General features: G+C 49.0%; 3 long non-coding RNA genes across 4 annotated transcripts; 2 read left to right on the plus strand and 1 right to left on the minus strand.

Moving 5' to 3' along the window:
- Window positions 1-5,787: 5,787 nt before the first annotated feature.
- On the plus strand, window positions 5,788-11,081 carry LOC138920062 (uncharacterized). The gene is made up of 2 exons (XR_011430702.1): window positions 5,788-6,394; window positions 9,929-11,081. It is a non-coding gene; the product is annotated as an uncharacterized lncRNA (long non-coding RNA).
- A 1,780-nt stretch (window positions 11,082-12,861) lies between these two features.
- LOC102147778 (uncharacterized) lies at window positions 12,862-16,121 on the minus strand. The gene is made up of 2 exons (XR_001379408.3): window positions 15,991-16,121; window positions 12,862-13,216 (listed from the first exon to the last, which is right to left on the minus strand). It is a non-coding gene; the product is annotated as an uncharacterized lncRNA (long non-coding RNA).
- Window positions 16,122-16,408: 287 nt separating this feature from the next.
- LOC102147747 (uncharacterized) lies at window positions 16,409-21,668 on the plus strand. 2 transcript variants are annotated; one of them, XR_011430966.1, is made up of 3 exons: window positions 16,409-16,719; window positions 18,046-19,930; window positions 20,491-21,668. It is a non-coding gene; the product is annotated as an uncharacterized lncRNA (long non-coding RNA). The 2 variants fall into 2 exon arrangements; XR_011430967.1 differs by having other exon boundaries at window positions 16,415-16,719; window positions 18,050-19,930.
- Window positions 21,669-22,176: the final 508 nt, after the last annotated feature.

The following is a 22,176-nucleotide window of genomic DNA, read 5'->3' on the forward strand; positions in this document are numbered from 1 at the left end:
CCATTTGTTTATCTTTTCTTTTGTTTCTCTTTCCTGAGGAGACATATTCAAAAAGATACTGCTAAGACCTGTACACTGAAAACTATAAAACATTGCTGAAAGAAATAGAAGAAGACACAAAGAAATGGGAAGATAGGGCCGGCCAGGTGGCCCAGTGGTTAAGTTCGCACTTTCTGCTTCTCGGCAGCCCGGGGTTCACCGGTTGGGATCCTGGGTGCGGGCATGGCACCGCTTGACAAAAGCCATGCTGTGGTAGGCGTCCCATGTATAAAGCAGAGGAAGATGGGCATGGATGTTAGCTCAGGGCCAGTCTTCCTCAGCAAAAAAGAGGAGGATTGGTAGTAGTTAGCTCAGGGCTAATCTTCCTCAAAAAAACACAAAACAAAAACAAGAAATGGGAAGATATTCCACGTTCATGGATTGGAGGAATTAACATGGTTAAAATGTCCATACTATCTAAAGCAATCTACAGATTCAATGCAATCCCTATCGAACTCCCAGTCGTGTTTTTCATGGAAATAGAACAAAGAATCCTAAAATTTATATGGAACAACAAGAGACCCTGAATAGTCAAAGCAATCCTGAGAAAAATGAACAAAGCCGGAGGCATTATATATTTCAAAGTATACTACAAAGCTGTAGTAACCAAAACAGCATGGTACTGGCACAAAAACAGGCACACAGATCAATGGAACAGAATCGAGAGCCCAGAAATAAACCCACACATCTAGGGACAGTTAATCTTCGACAAGGGAGCCAAAAACATACAGTGGAGAAAGGAAAGTCTCTTCAATAAATGGTGTTGGGAAAACTGGACAGCCACTGGCAAAATAATGAAAGCAGATTATTATCTTACACGATTCATCTTAAATGCTGAGGGATCTTGCAGATTTCAGCCTGACGCCCATCATCACAACAGAATGCAGGCTGGGGTGGGGGTGGGGGCCCTGTTTCCTTCTCTTGGTGCTGCAATGGAATAAAAGAGGCCTCTTGCTAACGTCCTGACTGCTTCCATAGGAAAAGGGCTATTTTAACCCCTTCAACGTGCAAAATGGTTTGCATGTTTCCTGTCGGAGTCTAATAGTGCCTGGGGCAGCAACAGGTAAAATTCTACCCATGTTATTTATTTATATCCCATCCCTTTTTTTTAAAGATTGGCCCTGAGCTAACATCTGTTGCCAATCTTCTTTTTTCATTTCTTCTCTCCAAAGGCCCCGAGTACATCGTTGTATAGTCTAGTTGTGAGTGTCTCTGGTTGTGGCATGTGGGACGCCACCTCAGCATGGCCTGACGAGCGGTGCCACGTCTGCGCCCAGGATCCGAACTGGCGAAACCCTGGGCTGCTGCAGCAGAGCGCAAAACTTAACCACTTGGCCACAGGACTGGCCCCTGTATCCCATCACTTTAAAGAAAAAAGACACACAACGTCTAGGAGGTAGTTATGTTTATCACTGTGTTTCTTTGGGTCATCCATGGAAATTTTAATAAAATTCTAATTTTAATATAACTTTTGAGCTTATCACAATAAGGCATTTTCTATCTATGGGCAAATGATTTTTCTTTTGTTGGTTCTGGGTTGGGATGCCACCTCTAGATGCCCTCAGAGGGATCCTGGCAAGTGTGCCAGGACCAGTGAAGTCTCCTCCCACCCGCATCCACCCCAGTCCGCAGAGCCTAAGCTCCAGGAGGAATCCTGTCTCCCCGCTGACCCAGAAGGAGGAATCCCTGACGCTGCCCAAGGCCCAGAGTTAGACTCTAAGGACACGCCCCTTTCCCTTTCCTTCCAGACAGTCATTTAGCCTTCACTGAATATTGTTTATATATGTCCCAAATGCTTACATTTTATTCCTCATTGAAAACAAAGATTGTTCCAGCCATTTTACTTGAGATACGTGATTAATGCTTATTAACCAAGACGCGTGTCCAAAAGCTAAATTCTAAAGCCTTTAGTCACAGCTCACAAGGTGCTGTGCTCAGGAAGGCTGGTCATCGGGCTCCCCCTCCCTAGGAAGGCTGTGTCCCGGGGAGGCATGGACGTCAGGGTCGTGTCTGTGACACAAGAGCCTGTGCTTTTGACTAACAGCTGCTGTTTCTAGCCAGTCTTAGCTAAGTGACCTCAGATCTTACGCTAGTCTGAACAGCAGCCCAGCTGACTGCAACACGCTGCCTCTGCCCACTTGGGTGGGAGACCTACGTCACAGGCTGACACACGGTGACCACAGCAGAAAAGAACAGCATGTCCCCCGATGCAAGTGCTTCCTGTAAAGAGAGTCGCTGGTTTGGTGGCATTTGGCACATAACGAGATGTTTTCCAAGGATAAAACCCTGGTCAGTTTCCTCAAGAATATAACAAAACTGTAATAGAATTTTTAGGTAGCTAAGATGAGAAATTGTCTTTTCCTAGTGTTTTTACAATTCCTCAGAACAAGTGGCCCCATGATAATATCGTTGGCTCCTGCTGTTTACACAGCTCTCATCTCTTTTAGTGGGAACTGGGGTTTGTTTTCAGACTCGAGACACTGAGAGGAAAATTGTCCAAAGATGGCTTTCTAGTATTGATGCTCTTGTGTTGTCCCCTCCCATAGTGAATCTGGACTGGCCTCATGACCGAGAGAATGCAGCTGAAGTGACTGTCACTTCTGGGCCTAAGCCTGTGGAAGGCCTGGTGGCTTCCTTGTTTGTGCTTTGGGAGTCCTGAGCTGCCATGAAGTTTGGCACATGCAGTGCCAATCCCGACACTACACCGAGTCCTGGCTGAGGCAGCCTGCTGGCCATTCCCCATGGCGCGAGCACCATCTTGGATGTTCCACCCCTGGTTAGCCCCTGATGATGCAGCCACAGCCAGCAACATGCTCAGCGAAAGAGCCACACGGACAGCCAACCCACACTTGTAAGAAGTAACAATTACTGTTGTTTTAAGCTCTAAATTTGGGAGTGGTCTACTTTGCAGAAGAGATAACTGAGACAGTTGTAGGTAAAACAGACAGGCCTTGGGCCATAACTCAACCTTAGTCCCCTGCAGGAGTGCAAGGAGGCTCACTAAGCTGCCTGTCCACACTGGCTCAGACCACATCGCTTCCTCCTACGGCAAGGCAAGAGTAAGTTCCCGGATTAAAGGAAGGCAAGGTCAGGCCAGCAGGGGTCTGGGCAGAGAGCTCTTGTGCTGAAACTGATGTACGCCTCACAGTGGCTGTGTCCCCAGTCCAGGCTGAATGACGGGCAGCAGGATTCCAGCAGGCGCAAAGACAGAGACCTTGGTTTTCCTGAGTCAAGGAGCTTTGGGTAGAGTTCTCCAGGGGCCCAGCATCCCCAGCTGAGGCTACTCTCCTGGGAGGACCTCACAGCTCTGGGAGGGCCCTCCCCACGCCCAGTGCTTAAAAAGCAGGGGACCTATTCTCTAAGGGTTTTCAGTAGCCACCGCAGAGGGCAAGGCCAGGTGTGGGGTACCAGTGGGTGTGTGTGTGGGAGGGGATCTTCTCTTGGTCCACGTCATTCTGGTTAAAGACCAACCTTTGAGTTGTAAGAATGGAATCAAGAGCAGGTTCCTTTTCCTCTAATTGAGTGGGCCTTTAACAGAAGAGCAAAGGTGAGCTTCAGGGCTGTTCTGTCCTCCCCGAATGGCAGGAGGACAGGGCTCAGCTCTCAACACCTCCGCGAGGGATGTCTCATACTCACAGAGAAGGAGGGGGCTTCACCCTCCTCATCTTGGAGGTACTGGACCTGCTTCCTTCTGGAGTTGCCTGTGGAGAGGGTCAGGGTCTTGCTGCCCACTGACTGGCTGGGCATCGGTAAGTCACACCCAGTGGCAGGAGAGCAGTAGGCACCGTCATCATCCATCCCAGGGGCATTGTGGACCCCGTGCTGCTCACCTTTGGTATGTGAGCCTGAAGGTGGCTGCTGGTTATTGGCAACTCATACTAGTCCCCTGTGCACAGATTCCTGGCCTTGGGGATGGGGTGGAGTCCTGCATCCTCTGTGTGGTCAGCCTAAAGGGGCAGCAGGTGTCCCCGCCTGCTCATGGGTCACAAATGTAGCTCTGGGCCAAACAAATCCTCTCAGGCCCGAACCTCACTGGAGATGCATTTTAGGGGCCAGCTCATACTCAAGGCATTCCCCTGTGGTTGGGCCCTCTCTCTGCCCCTTGAGATCTGTCACAGCGCCTTTTAAGTCTTTATCCTCTTGGTTGTATATCTTCATAGTTCCTGGAGGGCAGGGCTCCATGTACCTCGCACAGCCCCTGGTGTACTAGATTCAGCTGAATTTTCGAAGGTCCAGCAAAAGGGCTGTGCCTCCTCTCAGGAGCCAGCTCTAGGAGACTGAAGGAGAAGCTTAGAGCTGGATGTTGAGAAGGATTCTGAGGGGCAGAGTTAGCACTGCCTGCTGGGGGTATAAGGGGTGCATCAGAATGGGGTCAGGCCTTGGAAAATTCCTGCTCCAGCCATCTTTACCATCTAAGCTAATGCCGGATGCTCTGGTTTCTTCCTTCTATTTCTCCCTGCAGATTTTCTAGTCTTTGAGCAGGACCACTGCAGGTTAAGCGAAGTGCCACAGAAAATCACTGTGTAAAGTGACCACCTCTCTCTAGGACACATAAAACATGAAGAGAAGCACAGGCAGATGGGATGATGCATCGTGAGTCTGGCCAGCGCTCTCAGGTGCAAATCGTGTGTGGACACCAGGCCTGTCCTGGCTGTACATTTAGGGCATGGGTTCCGAGAACTTGGCAGCGCCCAGTAGGGTGACCTGAAGGTTAGAAACAAAGATTTTACCTTGTCTAACAAGGGTAGTGAGTCAACTTCCAGCTAGGCCAAATAAACTCCTGAGATGTCAAGGTTAGACCCAGCGCCCTCCGCCTGCCGGGGAGGATGCAGTTCTTGAGAGAGCTTGGTCCTGGGCCCTGAGCAGGTTAGAACTTGTGCAGCTGGTGGGTCCTGTCTTTGAGGGTCTGCAGCCCAGGTGGACTTGGCTCTGCCTAAAGTTTCCTGCAAGGGGTCTGTTTCCTAAAGCACTTCACTCGTCAGACGGAGTTCAAGCCAAGTCACTATTTGGTCATTCACTCATTTAGCCAACATTTACTGAGAAAGGACTGGAGAGAAGGGAGTCTGGGAGGTGATCCTGGGAGCAGGTGAGGGGCAAGAAGTCATGTGGGGAACATGGCAGGAAGGCTGGGTTTTCAGAGACCCCAGGAAACAGGCAGACTGCCTCCTGGACTGTCCCTCTCGAAGACATGCCTGTAGCCGCTAGCTGCTAATGTGGGGGGCCTACCCCAACATACTCCCCAGCGTGGCGCCTGCACCGGCTGAGTAGGAGTTATGCTTGGGAAGGGCACAGTCAGGGAGCACAGATGAGCCACCCCAGTTGGATGGTGGCCATCTCTGTCCCAGGTCCCTGTGGTGGCCATCAGATGCCATAGTAAGATCTCGTCCTCCACCGCATACCACCATCCCACTCTGAGCCTTTGAAGGACACAGTCACGGACATGCAGAACCACAGGTGGAAGCTGGGCAGCAGGTCACTGTTGAGGCAAAAGCACTCACTGCCCTCGCGGTGACCCAGGAAAGAGGAAGTCGGCCAGCGGCAGGACCACTGATCTGGCGTCTAAGCTCTGCCCAGACCTCGTGGCGGGTCCTGGACCCTGGGCAGAGCACGGTCGTCTTCCGCCGGTGGTTTCCTGGCTGCGTTGTTTGCTCTGTAAGAGGTCCGTCAAGGAGGTGCAAGGAGAGTGAGAGCCACAGCCACAGTTAAGCTGACGTGCGTACAACAGGGAGGGGCTCGTCCCGCAGAGCCGCAGAGAGTAAAGCCAGGGACACGGGTGGGGTGTGTGTGAGAGAGAGTGACAGTGTGATACATGAATGATACGTATGTGAGCGAGATATGTGTGAGAGTGAGGGTGTGTGTGTGAGAGAGATGGTGTGCGTGGGTGTGCAGGTGTGTGAGAGTGAAGGTGTGTGAGTGTGTGAGTGAGAGCGTGTGGGTGGTTTTGTTTTCTGGGACTCTGCCTTTTCCCCAAAGACTCTGAGAGTGGGGTAGAAGTAAAGGAAAACATGAAAGAGTCTGTCGGAAGACCACTGGTCTTCAAGGTGCCGTACTGGAACCCGCTGCATCAGCATCTTTTGGGAAATGCAGATCCTTGGGCCCAACCCAAACCGGCCAGACCAGACACTCTCGGGGCGGGGCCCAACCGTCTGTGCTTTGACAAGCCCTGCAGGGGACTCACCTTCAGGTGTGAGAACCACTTCTCTAACTAGAAGGAAAAGGTCTTGCTAACAGATACAACTGTCAAAATTGCCACGGCTTTCCACATGTGGGAGTGAGCACCCGTCTCCAGAAGCATTCAAGAGAAGGCTGAGCAACCCACCAGTGAGATGTGTTGCAAAGGAAATTACCACATCAGGTAAGGAGTTCGAGGGAAGTCACTTATTTGGCCTCTCACTCATTTAGCAAACGTGTCACGAACAGTGTGATGAGGCAGCATTCAGGGTGACAGGGGTCAGGAATGGAAGCACAATGTGAGCTCCCCGTCCCACTGACATGGCATGCTGTCACAGGTCTGCGGAGTCCCGCAGCCTCCTCCTCAGGCTGTCCACCTAGCACTGCCCTTTGTTTTGACAACCAAACACTGAGTGGCCTCGATGACTTACTGCCCTTACAACAGACTCCCGTCCTGAGGTTTCCCCAGCGGATCCACCTCAGAGGGGAGGGTGAAGCTGAGGAGCCCTGGCTGTGCAGACCACACATGGAGCCCCAGCGAGAAGACTGTGGCAACTTCCGGTCTTGCACATGATGCCACTTTCTTGGTCCTTATGAGTCACCCCTTGTCACCCTTGTCACATTAGTCACTCACTGGAGTCAGAATCCAGCAAAGAAGTTCTGAGGCCTGGGTGGGGGACGAGGCTGAACACCTCATCATGGGGTTAGTTCTGGGGGACAATCTCTCAGACAAATGAGTGTTCTAGAGGACTGAAGCTTAGTACTTCAAACAAGTAACAAAGCCTAGGCTTGTTTCCAAGTTATTTTCAAAAAAGACGTTGCATAAGCGATACACATTTGTCAGAAGAAAATTAGCAATACAATGAGCAAAACCAAGACAAAATAAATAAATTCCCCTAAAGTCCACCACCTAGAAACAAATTGCTATCACCAGGTTGACACGGCTCCTTTCTGGCGCTTTGCTGGGCGTTTCTGTGAGCGCAGGCGTGACCGTGCGTGTCGGTGCCGCAGTGGAGTAATGCTGGGAAACTTGACTACCTCAAGCTTTTCCGTGGAAAACACATTATGAACGTCTTCCATGTCAACGAATTTACGTCATCAATTCCACTCCACTGGCATGGATGTAAATTTTTCTCAGGCTGTAACCACTTTTAAAGAAATCTTTCTAAAATGCACCACACCACACTCTCCTGCCTGCTTCCCTTCTATTTCCTGATCATAGTGGGACAGTGACAGAAGCTTTCTCTGGGGTCGCAGGCTCACTGTGAGCCAATGAGCCCGGGTAGTTTCAGGGAGGAGGCAGTGTGCCAGAGAAAATGCAACCGCAGACCGGGAACAGAATGCGTCACCCCAAAATACACCTCTTTGGCATAAGAATTATTTTAGGCTGATTATTTTTAAGAAAGCGCAGACACAGGGAAAAGCTCTGAAAATCTAGTAGAAGTCGCCCATTTGTAAGGAAAATTTACATTTATAAGAGAAATCTCCGTTTGTAAGCGTGGCAGGAAGGAGAGGATGACCAAATCTCTAGAAACGCTTATCAGCAGATAAGGCAATGACTTTCATCTACATGATGACCTTTACCTGGTTTACTGTGCTGAGCTAGTCCTAACAACAGGATGCTGAGCCTACACTTCACGGCTAGCCAGCCAGTCAGCAGTCTGCACAGAAGAGAAAGTTTTGATCTACCTGTCGAAACTCATCCTGCCAGTGCTTCTGCATTCCAGCCTGCCCTCCCTGATCCCTTAAACCCTACGCCATATCCTGGATCAGGGAGACAGAGTTGAGAGCCTGGCCTCCCGTCTCCTTACCAATCGATTGCGTAATAAACTTTCTTCCCTCAAAGACCGATGTACACAGTATTGGCTTCTGTGCCCACGAGTGGAGAAAGCGCTTGCTCGGTACTGAAAGCAGCTCCAGATGAGAAATCAGTGTCCTGGTCTAACCACAGGTTAGCTCTGGCCCGTGGGTGCATTATCTACCCCTGGGCCTTGTTTTCCCAATTTTGGAAGAGGGAGGGCTTCCCCCAGGATGCCTCAATGCTTCCTGCCCCAAACAGGCCTGCATCTGCTTCCAAGATCTTCTTTCTCTTCCCTGCAAACTGAGCAGTCCTTGATGAGTGAGCGGAGACTCCTCACCGTCTCAGTCCTGGCCGACCCTCTTCTTGGTTCTCAGCTCCTGGGAGATGGGAAGGATTTTATCTAAAGCAGAATGGATTGTGGAAGGGAACTCCATTTTCCCATCACAAAATGGGCCCAAGGAGACCTGCTCCATCTGGTCACATGCAGTACCTTCAGGCTTACTGCAGCAGGACGGTTCCCGGACATGGTCCTTTGCTGTGAGGGCACGCAGGCCTCTGCAGGACTGGCCCACCCCAGCAGCTGTCCTTTGGAGAGGAAAGAGTCCATGGATTGGGAGCTGACACAGCCTCAGAATTGACCCCAGGTGTTACTTACGGTGCTGGCACAGAGCTGCTGGCCTCCATGTCTCCTGGGGTGTATTCTAAGGATGATACTGGCTCAACAGGAGGCTGACAGAAGGGACGCCATATTGTAGAAAAGAAACCATACTGTAACTTTGAATGGACTCTGATTAACTAATGCAGAAATGCTCTGTGGATTTTAAGGCCCCTCCCAGCTGCTCTAAGTTGATTAACTTTATTCTTTTGAGTTCCTTAGGAATGTGATGACCCCAGGCAGAGAGTCTTTGCTGGTAGCCATCATCAATGACAACTGAAATCTCTGGTGTGGTGGCTAGGGCTAGTCCTTATAATTAAACTGGGGATCAAGTGTATTTCTAAAACAATCTCCAAACGGTCTGTGTCAGTGACTCGTCACCTCCCTCTGCAGAGTCATAGGTGGCAAAACACAAGTGACTCTGCTCCGTTTGATGGTCCCTCTACCCCGACCCCATTCATCTGGAAGTAGCCGGACAAACAACGATGACCCTGCTGCCCTTACCAGCATGTGATCACGCTGGGTTACCGCTGCCAGTGGGGGGAGTTGTGGGCACCATTCACGTAAGCAGTAATCTTTACTATACATATTAAAGATTTTGTTCTTATTATCTGTAAACTAAATCAGAGTATAGAGCATTGCTCCAGTCTCTGATGCATATCCAGTAAAACAAAAGATTATCAAGAACTAAGAGGAGATGTCTGCCCCCACCCAGAGACCAGCCCGTACATAACTGGCCTCTAGTCTTTGTTCTGTAAGATGGTTCTTTTGGACGTTAGTCGACCATCTTCCCCCTTGCTAACAGGCTGTAATAAAACCCTTTCTCTCCTACCATCTTCCCTTTCAACTATTCGCATGTCTTGTGGAGAGCAGATGGCCCGCCTTGGGCAGTAACAAGGATGCAGATTCCTGGTCCCCAGACCAACTCCTCTGCACTGGAACCTGTGTGAGTGGAGCCCCATTATCGTGCTTGTACACCAGCACTCCTAAAGTTTGCCAAAGGGAAGGAAAGGGAGTTCAGCTCATTGCTCCACTCCTAAAAGGTTATTTCTCCTAGGGTTTGGGATAACTTTGCACTGGGAAGTGCCTTTAATTGTTGGTTGCTGGCTGGATGCTTGGCTTGGAGTGATCGGGGATGATGAAAGGGAGAAGAGGGATGGTAACTGATATTTTTCTCTCAACATCCATATAAATTCTTCTATGTTTCTCTTTGGCCTTTGCAGTTCTGCACAGTGAATTTGTCTCCTTGATTTTCTTTTCAGAATGCCCTTCTTACCCAGATACTCACTGATTCCAAAGCCCATCCTGCCCCGGCCCAGACTAGTCCCAAGTCCTGAACATCGGAAGTGGTCCATGCCCTGATACCTGCCCCTTCCTGAGGACAGGAGAGCGCATGCAGAGAAAAGACAAGAACGTGGCCGTAACTGTGTGGGATGCCCTTAAATTGATTGCTTGACTACTAGGAGCAGATGTTACCCGGGTCCTGGGAGGAAGATTTTGCAAATCTGTGTGGTCTGAAAGGACAAGTTCATCTAGATTATGTTGGGTTTATCTTGGCTCTGCCCAGAGGCGATTTGGCTCTGATAAGGAGACCTCTCGCTGAGTCGTTTGGCTTCTGGGAAGTGGAGGAATTGTTGAGATCAACCTGATCCTCCAAGAGAAAGAGCCACATCTTATATGGCTCTATTATTTCCTTGAGATCTTGGATGAGTGCTTTCATTTGTCCAATAATGTTTATTTACTAAGCATCTGTTAGACACCTGATAGATGCCAGAGGCTGTAGGAGGTGGTCACATACTGGAAGGAGTAAGCAATTGGCTCGTTATGGATGACCTTTTCATTCTTCACAGAATTGATGATATGATTCAAATTATTCAAATGAAATGCAATCAGTTTATATCTGTCATGTTAATACATTATTGAATGGACAAAATGATAGTTATTCATTACTCACTCAAGCTCTGTTTTCCCTAAGTCTATTTTTCATTTAGATCAAGCGTTCCCAACATTATAAAAGCTATTTTTGTGGAAAACTTTCACGAACAAATTGCGCATTTCTACTTTCTTAAACAAGATGTTCTTACTCAGATTTTAACTTAATTTTGCTTATTTTACCAGTATAAAACTGTGTGGGGAGGCCGGCCCTGTGGCTTAGTGGTTAACTTTGCAGGCTCCGCTTGGGTGGCCTGGAGTTTTGCCTGTTTGGATCCTGGGCACGGACCTAGGACTGCTCATCAAGCCATGCTGAGGGGGTGTCCCACATGGCAGAGCTGGAAGGAGCTACAACTAGAATACACAACTATGTGCTAGGGGGCTTTGGGGAGGAAAAAAAAAGATTGGAAACAGATGTTAGCTCAGGGCCAATCTTAATAAATAAATAAATAAGTGAATAAGTAAATAAATACATAAATAAAACCGTGATGAGTCAAATGAACCATATAGCTCTCGCACCCCCAGTGACTGTGCCAGGCCAGGATCGGGGCACTGTCTGTCTTTGTACTGATCCAGTGTTCCCATTGGTGCCCATTTGTTGGTGGTTACCTGGCCCTTGAGCACGTGCTCTGCTTACTAGCCCTCTTCCTCAGTGCGACATCCTCGCACTCGCTCTATCTTTCCTTTACCTTCAACCCTGTTGCTGTCATCTTTCATTTGTCCTCTTGCAGGATCCTCAAGAGCCCTCCCAGCCTCCAGCATCCTCCACCTGCAACACCCCCCGCCCCGGTCCAGCCCATGGGGTACCCACTAATGAATGGGGGGTTATTGACATGGCAGCCCTGGAAGTTCAGGGGAATCTGGGTTGTCTGAGCAACATTTTTCTGCCTGCAGGGAGCTGCAGCCCCTACCTGGGGCTGGCTGGCTTCCTGGGCCGCACTGAGAGAACGTTTGGGGGGTCCCGTTACAGCAGCATCCACCTCAGAGAGTTGGGGAAAGGCTGTGTGGCAGTTAGCTGTTCTGGGGCAGTGATTTTAGCATGCTGAGGTCTCCTTGGAGCCTTTGCGAGCCTAGGGTGCGTGCTGGATCTCCAAGCCCAGAGAGTGTATTTTCCAAAATTTCCTGGGACGAGGAAACTTTTGTATTCCCCATAGCATCTCAAAGGACTTTTGTTCTGTGGAGCACACTTTGGTAAACACAGTTTTGAAGAAAGAGAAATGATATGGTGGGTGCGTTACTGGGTTCCTGAGCACGTCTCCTGTTTGGGCCTGAGGCCAGTGCTGCCTGCTTGTGGTCCAGCCCGCCCACCGTTCACTCTGGAACTGGGCATCTGAGCTTTGGGTAACCCAGGTAGACGCCTTGAATTTGGGAAGGCACAAGCTCTACTCCCTCCTGCAGCCCTGCAGGGGCAGTCTGTGCCCAGAGTAAGCAGCCCTGACCTCTGAGGCCCTTACATACGGGAAATGGAGTCTGACAGGCCTGGAGAAAGAGCTCCGTCTTCAGAATGGCTCATCTGCCTGAGTCTGCGGCAGGTCTCTCTGCAAGATATAGCGGCCTGTCCAGGGGCTTACATTTCCTTAGGGCTGAGTTGCCAGGTGTCTCAAGGTTAGTTCCCACAAAACCACACCAGAACAGGCAGGGCTTCCTCAGGAAAGGAGTCTGGAAATCTGATGGACATTATGTGAGAAAGCGTGAGAGACGAATTTGCCAAAAGTATGACGTGAACCTGCCAAGTCAAATCTCGCTTCATTTATTCTTCCACCAGCCCTGCAAATGGCCAGCTCCGTGCCCGGGGAAAAGGGCGGTGGGTATGATTCAGACCTGAGTGGGGCTGATGCCAGGTTAGGAGGGCATCTTAAAGATGTACACACATGAACACACATATACATATATGCATACACGTATACACACGCACATATACACATAAGCACATTCACACACACATATACATGTACACATGCAAAGATGCACATATATACACATACAATTACACACAGATTATATACATATATTCCTTCCTTTTTCCTCTCTTCCTTCCCTCCTTCCTTCTCTTCCTTGAAAATGGAATTTCCCCAGTATCACTAGCCTCTAAGAAGCCAAGGGCTCTCAGATTTTTCTTATTGTCTATGTGACCTTCAGTTTGGCTAGAATCATTCCTGTTCCCCCTGAATCATGTACTTTCTATAAACATGTACAATTTTGTACAACATCAAAACTTGGTTTTGCAACTCATGAAAGAAAAGATATTACACACACAAATATATAAGTTTTCATTTTTTGGTTTATCAGGTAACAGAATCCCAAGGACAAATGAAACTTTCTGATGATGCAAAACACTTTTACTCCAAGGAAACTATTTTAAGGTTTTCCACAAAATGCCATGAATTCCTGGTGTTCCCTCCCTCAAGGGTCCCTTTGTCTGGACTTCTGTGTCCTTCCTAGGAAAACTAGCAGCCACACAGGCCCTAACACTAGCTGACAGCCTGTGTCATCACGCACTGGGTGATGAGCAAGCCGCATCGTCTGCTCCGACACAGTAGGAAGTCACCAGCTCTCAGCAGTGCCATGTGGTTGGAGGTTTTCCTGATTGTTCCACACGGAGATGACTCTTCTTCCTGCTTCGGGATTTTGTTTTATGAAAATCAAGAGTGTTAGCATTCAGAAAAAGAGCTTCCCTTTTAAATGATACATGCCCAAATAAAACATTCAAACAATGTGGAAAAGCACACACAAGAAAGTGAGGTATCAGACAGCCAGCATCCAGAGGGCGTTATCGCTTAACAGGCCACAGAAACTTGGGAAGAGAAGGTCTCTGTTCCCTTCATAGTGGTCCCATTTTGTTGGCTCAGTCTGCTGTCAGAAATCAGCAAAAATCACCGCTGCACACAATGTTCAGCTGACGTGGACTTTGCCTCTTGCTCACGTGTAAGGCGCTGTACAGCTATCGCCCACCTGTCCAGCCAATATTTACTGTGCCCCATCTATGCCGAGTCAGGCTGGCTGTGGAGCCAGCACGTCCCAGAGCCTCTGGCCCTCACCTGGAGCACCCCTAGTCTTGTTGCAGTGTCCTCGGGAAAGCCTTCTGCTGAACACCCTTCAGCCTGAGGCTGCTGGGCTGTCCTGACCAGGCCGGATGCTGCCAGGCCAGCCCGGAGCCTGTCCAGTGGCACTGATCTAGAGTGTTCCCTGGACTGGCGTCTGCTGACCTAGGACCCTTCCCTGGTGGGCTCCCTATGCCTAGTCCACTCTTTCTTTCTGACCATCTCCTGTTTTAGGAAGCCAGATGTTACATAAGACCTGCTGTGAAGAAGCTGGAACTTAGTTCTTCCAGCAAGTTTTGTTACTCACTCTAAGATGTCACATCAGTCAAACCCGTTCTATGACCTCTGGACACCCAGAGCTCCAACGTCACCTCCTGGGGCTACGTTCCTGAGCTCCCTGCTCCAAACGTCAGCGCCATCCATCTGGAGCCCCCGCCTTTATGTATTCTTGTTCATAGCATTTACCTACTTGACTCCTTACCCACGTCTGATTGCGTGCTGGCTGTACCCCACTAGAAGGCCCCAGCCCTGTGCAAGGCGGGGGCGGGTGGTGAGGGAGGGGCCCGGTTTGTTCATCCTGCATCCCTCGCACGTCACAGTAGGCACTCGATCAACGTACTCTGAATGAATGAGTGCATGGATGAGTGCATCGTTCCAGACGGGCTCCTCCCTGTGACACTCTGCTTAGGCTGACCCAGAGCCCCTGAGACGCCCCGTGGAGAGGGAGGCCAGGGCTGCGCTGTTTCCTGTGCAATCTGACCCTGAGGACACCCCTCGGCTTTAGCTGACAACGTTAGGTCATTTGGCTCATGCCATAACGGCTCATGCCTCCCAGTCTAATGATTTTTTAAGTACGCTTTTGGATTTTCCTTTCAAATAAACTATCTCACCAGCTCCTGGTGACAAGTTGAACACCTCGGAGATCACAGCACTGAGTCCTGGGGGTCAAAAGAAATCATTCAAAGCTGAGAAAATCAAGTAGTATTAAAAGGACAGAAGCTAACCCAGAGAATTTTTTAAATAACATGATAAACTAAAATTGGGTAATGGAGGGAGGTAGAGAAAGTGGCGGTGCTTCGGGTGGAGTAGTAAGTTCTGCCTAATCTGAGCTACGTTACCCCGCAGAGCAGTAGTGTTACGAGGGCAACGGCAAGATGAGCCAGAACCGAAATAATCATCAGCAGCACATGCACCCAAGATGAAGAACACACAAACCATAAACCAGGCAGTAAAAGAGAAAACATGTAGAAAATAGGACAGAATTAAGACCAAGTAGCTCCAAAATTTGACAGGGCTGAACTGAGCATTTAAATATAAAACACAAACCCGCTAAAAGTTAAACCATGAAACATCTAGAAGGAAACATAGGAGTTAGAAAAAGGAGTAATTTTGGAGTGCAGATTAGAAGTGTGAGTAAACGTTAAGACACCATAAAACAAAAGATTAATATGCTGACCGTATACAGATAGATAGAAGAAATCTGTAGGTCAAAAAAGGAAAAGATGAATAAAATTTAAAAAGGAGGACCAAGCATGAAATATACTTGCACCACACATCAGAATCAAAGCAGATGGTGTCTTCACTTCCTGTTGCATTACTGCACATTAATGACGAAAAGACCAACCACTCCACAGCAGGACCGGCAGGGGAGGTAGAGACGGAAACAGAAATAACTGCCTCTCGTACACAGGGAAAGTCAAGAGAAATGTAATCAAAACTACACTGAGATGCTCCTTCCCCACGTCGTAGTCAGGACACACTAGAAAGCGTGCAGATGTCTCGCGGCCCTAGAGATCCCTCTAGGTGCCCAACTCGCTCTCTTGACCTGGGGAGAATGCTGCGCATCTGTCTCAGCTGTCTGGCGCTGATTGCTTAAGAAGCTCAGAAACTAGATGGGCACACCGCAGCCTTGAGGGGAGCCAGGTGAGGCTGGGCATGTCCTCAGCATCTGGATCTGTGGGGTGCAGGAAATATTGATCATGTGAGTTTTGCAAACCTGCTCTGACATTCTTCACATTGATTTTGCAAATCTGCCTGTCTGAACTCCTAAGGATTTTCTTTTTTGCAATTTACTATTATTAATATTTAGTTAGATCATAAAAAATGCAAGCAAATCTAATCAGTCCAACTCTGTCTGTGGCAGGTGATGATTTTTGGCAACTACAAAAAGAAATATGGATCCAGTTCGACCTCAGATGCAGGGTGAGGTGAGAATGCCTGAGCAGAGATGCTGGCGTGTGGACTGGGAGGTGTAATGAATGAGACAGAAGGCTGTTGTCCCTCAGCCCCCAGCAGCTGTCCTGCCAGGAGCTGCCCCCAGGGGACTCAGGGCCCACCACACAGCAACTTACCTGCTTACACCAAGTGCGCAGCGTCATGACAAAGGGAAACCTCTCCCAAAAGACAGAGCGGGGAAAGAATCGTCCAGCCTGTCTCGCCTTCCTGTAGAAGGAAGAACAGTGGGACGGCGTTTACACTTATCTGAACGTTGGTTCCTGGTGTTCAGGGCTCTCCACAGGTCTCAACCTCCCTGCCAGCCCCTCAGGCATTCCCTTCGTTCGTCCTCTATTCTCACTCCACATTGGGAATATCTCCTCTCCTTCTCCTAGAAACAGGCCCAGGCTCTGCACAGTGTCCTTCCCACTCCTGAAATATGCTCAGGCTTTCCTTGGAATCTTGGCAGGCCAAGGCCCAAGCACATCCTGCCCAACTTCCTGTGCGTAGGTTTGCACTACTCCCTCTCTGCTGGCAGCTGACGTGCTGCCGGTTCCACCTGGGAACGGGATGGACGACTTCTGAGCAGGGTCAGCCCTCCCTGAGGTGCACTGTCAAATGTCTAGGGAGCCAGGGTGCCTCTCTTCTCAGGAAGATGCTCGTGCTTGCCCCGTGGCCCCTCGACAGCACCACATCCTGAGAGGAGAAAAGTGAAGGCTTAGCGGGCGGGATCACGCTGCCCACGATCTTGGCCCAGGTCCCTTCAGTGCTTCCTGGTTGTCTCCTCGTCAGCACAGATGGAGAAAATAACAAGACGACCAACTGGACAGAGACCTTTCCTTTCAGCATCCTGTGAGCCAGCCAGAGTAAGTCAGGGTGCCGAGGGGGGTCGTTAGGACATCTTCCCTGTTCCGGTGGGCCCCAAGTGTAGGCGTCCCCAGCCCAGTGCCACTGAATTCCTTTATATTTTCCTCCAAGAGTTTTATAGTTTCAGGTCTTACATTTCGGTCTTTGATCCATTTTGAAATAATTTTTGTATGTGGTGTAAGTAAGGGTTCAACTTTATTCTTTTGCATGTGGCTATCCAGTTTTCCCAACTTCATTTGTTGAAAAGGCCATCCTTTCTCCATTGAATAGTCTTGGAACATTGTCAAAAATCATTTGACCATATATGTGAGGGTTTATTTCTGGGCCATCTATTCTATTCCATTTGTCTATATGTCTGTCTGTATGCTACTTTTGATTACTGTAGCTTTGTAGTAAATTTTGAAACCAGGAATTCTGAGACCTCCAACTTTGTTCTCCTTTTTCAGATTGTTTTAGCTGTGCAGGAGTCCCATGATTCCACATGAAATTTAGGTTGGATTGTTCTATTTCTGCAAAAATTGCCACTGGGGATTTAAATAGAGATTCATTGAATCTATAGATTGCTTTAAGTAGTAACGACATCTTTACAAAATTATCTTCCAATCCATGAACACAGAATGTCTTTATATTTGTGTCTTCTTTAGGTTTTTTTTGGCAACATTTTGTAGTTTTCAGTGTTACCAAACCAGGTTCATTTTGTCTACCACACAAAATGCCAATCACCAAGACGACGAGTTTGCAGTAGAGAAAGGGATTATTCACAAGGCAGCCAAGCGAGGAGACAGGAGAACCAATCTCAAATCCACCTCTCTGAAAATGGGGATCAGAGATGTTTATGGGACGAAAGGGCCAGGCAGTCTGAAGTGTGGAGACAGAGGATTGGAGGTGAGGAGAAGTGAGGTAATTGATGATCCACGCAAGTGTGGTCCAGCTTCATAGCTCCTCACAGGACATGTTCACAAAATGGCAGCGTTATCATGACCTGAGGGTGAAGTTTTAGGACCCCTGACGTCAAAGGGTCACCTATGGGGCATCCTCGCAGCCCCACTTGGTGAATCAGTGGTCTTAACCAGCCTGAACTGGACAAGGAATTGACTCTCAGTTCCCAAAAAACTTAAGCACCCCACCTGTTACCGTGGTGACCCCAGTGCCAGAGATGCTATCTGCAGGGTTGGCTTTAGCATTGCCTTATCTAACTACTTTTTCAAACAGACAAATAACTGAGTGTGGTTAACGCAAGATGGCTCCTGGTCTCATCAGTGTATAAGTCTTTTGCCTCCTAGGTTAAGTTTATTCCTAAGTATTTTATTTTATTTTTTTTTGAGGAAGATTAGCCCTGAGCTAACATCTGCCACCAAGCCTCCTCTTTTTGCTGAGGAAGATTAGCCCTGAGCTAACATCTGCCACCAACCTTCCTCTTTTTGCTGAGGAAGACTGGCCCTGAGCTAGCATCTGTGCCTATCTTCCTCTACTGTATATGTGGGACGTCTGCCACAGCATGGCTTGACAAGTGGTGCACAGGTCTGCACCTGGGATCCGAACTGGCAAACTCCAGGCTGCTGAAGCAGAGTGCGCTAACCCTACTGCTACGCCACCAGGCCAGCCCAGTATTTTATTCTTTTTGATGCTATTGTGAATGGAATTATTATTTTAATTTCCTTTTTGGATCCTTCATTGTTAATGTATTCTGCGTGGGCTTCCACCCTGATGGGCATGGAGAGCATGATCCAGCTGTGTCCATAAGATCTTAGAACACCTGTACAGCTGGAAGAGCCCTGGCCAGCCTTGGTTGACAAGGACTCAGACTTTTCCAGGAAATGGACTGGTGCCCAGAGAGGTCAACTGCTCACAGCGTCTGCCTAGTAACCAGATCCACAAGAGCCAAGCTTGGCTCCAGTCCTCTCTCCTGGCCCTGCCACACGCTCCCAGCATCTATTTCTTACAACTAATGGTGCTGAAAACTTAATATCCACACCTGCTGTTGCCTGTTGACATGCGAAGTGAATCTGCACCAGATCAGTGATGCTTGTAGAACACGGACACAATAAATGGATTCTGATGCTCCCTAAATGCCAGCCAATCTCTTTCAGACCTCAGCAGGAATACATTGAATTGATAAACAGACTCTAAATAAACCTCACCGGAAATCACAATGTGGCCCCTTAGAAAAGAGCCAAACCCCCTCCATCCACAATGACGATGTGGGTCAGGAACCAAACTGCACACAACCCTCATCCTGGGCTCTGAGGGTGACGCGTTTGCTGCCATGGAAAGTGTTTGGGCTCCTCGCTCCACCTGTATCCTTAGAGGCCTTATCTCCAGGGCAAAGGCAGCCTTTCTGGAGGTGGAGACCCACCATCTGTTGTCAGTGCTCTCTTCTTCCCTGGCCTCTGAACTCTGCAGCCCCAAACGGAAGCCCTGAAAGCAGACTGTGTGTGGTTGCAGCCTGGTGAGCCCCTGCCCTGAGGGCCCTTATCTGCAGCCACACTTCTGGAGCCAGGCCAGTGACCTTGCTCCACCGATGAACTTCCCCACTGACTTCTCAATTCCTGGAATTGTTCAGAAAATCCCATTGGAAATCCAAGGACGGCTGGGTCTCTCAGTGCTGCTGCTTGTGCACAGAGAAAGGAAGAGCTCTGGCCTGACTGTGGGGCTCTGGGGTCTGGGAATCCCACACTTTCAGGGGCTTGCGGGGAGGGGGCTTAGATTCTGTCTCCTTCTGCTGGTCGTGGTTCCTGGAATGTGGAAGCAAGCCTAGATCCTATAGAAGCTTCTCAAGTTCTTGGCCCCCCGCCCTCTAAAGGGAAACCTTTAGGATAAAAAACAATTCACCTCATTAGAAAGCACCCCTCTTTTAATATGAAACACAGAAATGAAGAAGACAGAAAGGAAGGATGAAAGAAATATGAAAAGGCAGCACCTTTCCAGCTCTCATTATGTGTCTGACACTGCACAAAGGACTTGATCGACACAGACCTCATTTCGTTCTTATAATAACCTAGGAGACAACCATCACCGTCACTCCCATTTTACAGATGCGGAACTAAAGTGCGGGGCAGCTGCGTATCCAGAACAGCCCCTTCAAGGCCCGCGTTCAAACATCGTTAAGAATTTCAAGATGGCGACAGTGGAGCATTAAACACAGCATGGGCCCTTCTGGGCGCGGGCCACGTGACTCGTCTCAGCGAGCAGAGGAGGCAGCCTCTGGAGGTAGGCCCGAGCTCTTAACCACCATGCATGTTACAGGTTTCATTACAAATAGAACTTCTTTCCTTCTATTTTGCATTGGTCCCCTGCAAGCTGGGTCCTGCAATCCTTCAGTCATTCAACAAATAGTCACTGAGTTGGGACTAGTGGCACCAGAGAGCTGGTGTTAATAACTGAGGGGACCCTCCTGTTGGCATGGCCTCTTGGGTGACGCCTGCCATGTTTGAGTCTCCCCATTAGGGGACCAGGAGCTGGCCTCACCTGCCTGAGCTCTGCCCCCTGCACTCCTTCCCCTGTGGGATGGTGTCCAGAGGCCTCCAGAGGGAAGTTGTCACACACATGGGCACTGTCTCAGAGCTGCCAGTGACTTAAGCCTTGAAAGAAAAGTTTCCTAATCCTCTTGGAAAATGGAGTAGGAAGCACTTTTGCTGGCAATTAAGTACTATCCTTTCCTAGGTGTATGTGGTAAGCGCTTAATAAATGCTGTCTCTTTTTTTTTTGAAGATTAGCACCTGAGCTAACATCTGCTGCCAATCTTCTTTTTTTCCTTCTTCTCCCCAAAGCCCCCCAGTACATAGTTACACGTTCTAGTTGTGAGTGCCTCTGGTTGTGCTATATGGGATGCCTCAACATGACCTGATGAGCCGTGCCATGTCCGCGCCCAGAATCCGAACCGGCAAAACCCTGGGCCGCCGAAGCGGAGTGCGCAAACCTAACCACTTGGCCTCTGGGCTGGCCCCATACATGCTGTCTTTGAGACAAGTGTGAATGGGGACGAGAGGGTGAGCTCTGGCCTTAGCCCTGCATCCCTGGGTCTGAGATCTGGTTCACCAACGCCCTCCTCTGGGGACCGTACAGCCCCCTGAAGACTAAGTGGGTGGATTGCATCTCAGACTAGACTCAGGTGCAGGACACTCATGACGTGTGAGCTCTGTGCCAGTTCACTGGGACCACGTTCCAGGCAGAATAAATCCATGCTGAGGCCAACTTGATATCCAGGCTGTTTTTCTTGGGTGTAGGGAAAAGATAAGAACCAGGAAATTAAATAGTGCATGATCCACACAACCAGAAAACAAACAGTAATGGCTCTGACTATACAATGACAAGAGGTGGGGCCTTCCCAGACACAGGGAGGGGCCGTGGTGACGGGTCTGTGGCCGCCTCACAGGGCAGTCATCATTGGAAGCTTCTGTGAGCCTGAGAGACCTGACCAGTCGCTTCACTCACTGGAGGGGCTACTTTCGGTCAGATTATCAGAAGGTTCTTGAGGTTCAGGTCAACTTAAGCTAGTGGATGCCATGTCAGTCTGACGAATATGACAGTTGCCCACCACAGGAAACACGGGCAGTGCTTGTGTGGCTGAATCTTTCAATTATGGTTGAAATAAAGACTGGTTTGTGGACAAATACGAAATTGGGCTATTCTCCAGGGCACTTTAGGAATGCTTAAAAGAGATAACTGATGCCCCCAAAGCACAAACACTGGATGCTGGCTTCTCCATGCTTCTCAGGATGCCAAACATCTGGATTAAGACTTGATTAAGACTCTGGTTTAAGACACCAGAGCACTGGCAGACAGCTTCATTACCCACAGTGAGCCGCGTGCAGGTCACATGGGGCACTCAACAGTGATTGGTTGATGGAATTGACAGCATGACCTGTGAAGTCCAATGTTCCCCCAAGATGCATTTCTAGAACACCAGTGTCCTACAGGACTTTAATAAATGTTACTCAGAGAAAAAGCTTCCATGGTCCGTTGAGTTTGGAAAACACTAAAGTAAACAGTTTTCTTTCTTTAGGATTTACTGGTGCCTTTAATCTGCTAACAGGTGTTTACTTACCCAGAGCGGGTAAGTATGAAGCTATACACAGATTTATTAGACAAAACGCTCAAACCTCTTTTCTTTTTTAAAAAATGTTTCTGGAACATTTATTGACTTGTGGAAAATACATGATCCAAGGAGAAGAGCTGGCCCAGTGCTGCTGGAGGAAGCTCAGGCTCCCCGCTCCACACTTGGCTGCACTGATTTGAGGTCTCATTCATTCTGCTGCATTCGAATCCTTGTCAGGGACATGGAGTACCAGGAAATTTTGTCAGAATTTACATATTTGACTTCTCTAAGGCCTTTGCATCCTGTTCAGAAACCTCAAGCCCGGGCTGCATCTTTCCAGGCCTATGAGTGAGAAAGAAGCCTGGGATGGTAGGCCACATGAAGATGGCCGTCTGGATTTTGCCCTCAGCTTTTCCAT

The sequence above is a fragment of the Equus caballus genome, chromosome 22 (assembly GCF_041296265.1).
Source record: "Equus caballus isolate H_3958 breed thoroughbred chromosome 22, TB-T2T, whole genome shotgun sequence".
Lineage (NCBI taxonomy): Eukaryota > Metazoa > Chordata > Mammalia > Perissodactyla > Equidae > Equus > Equus caballus.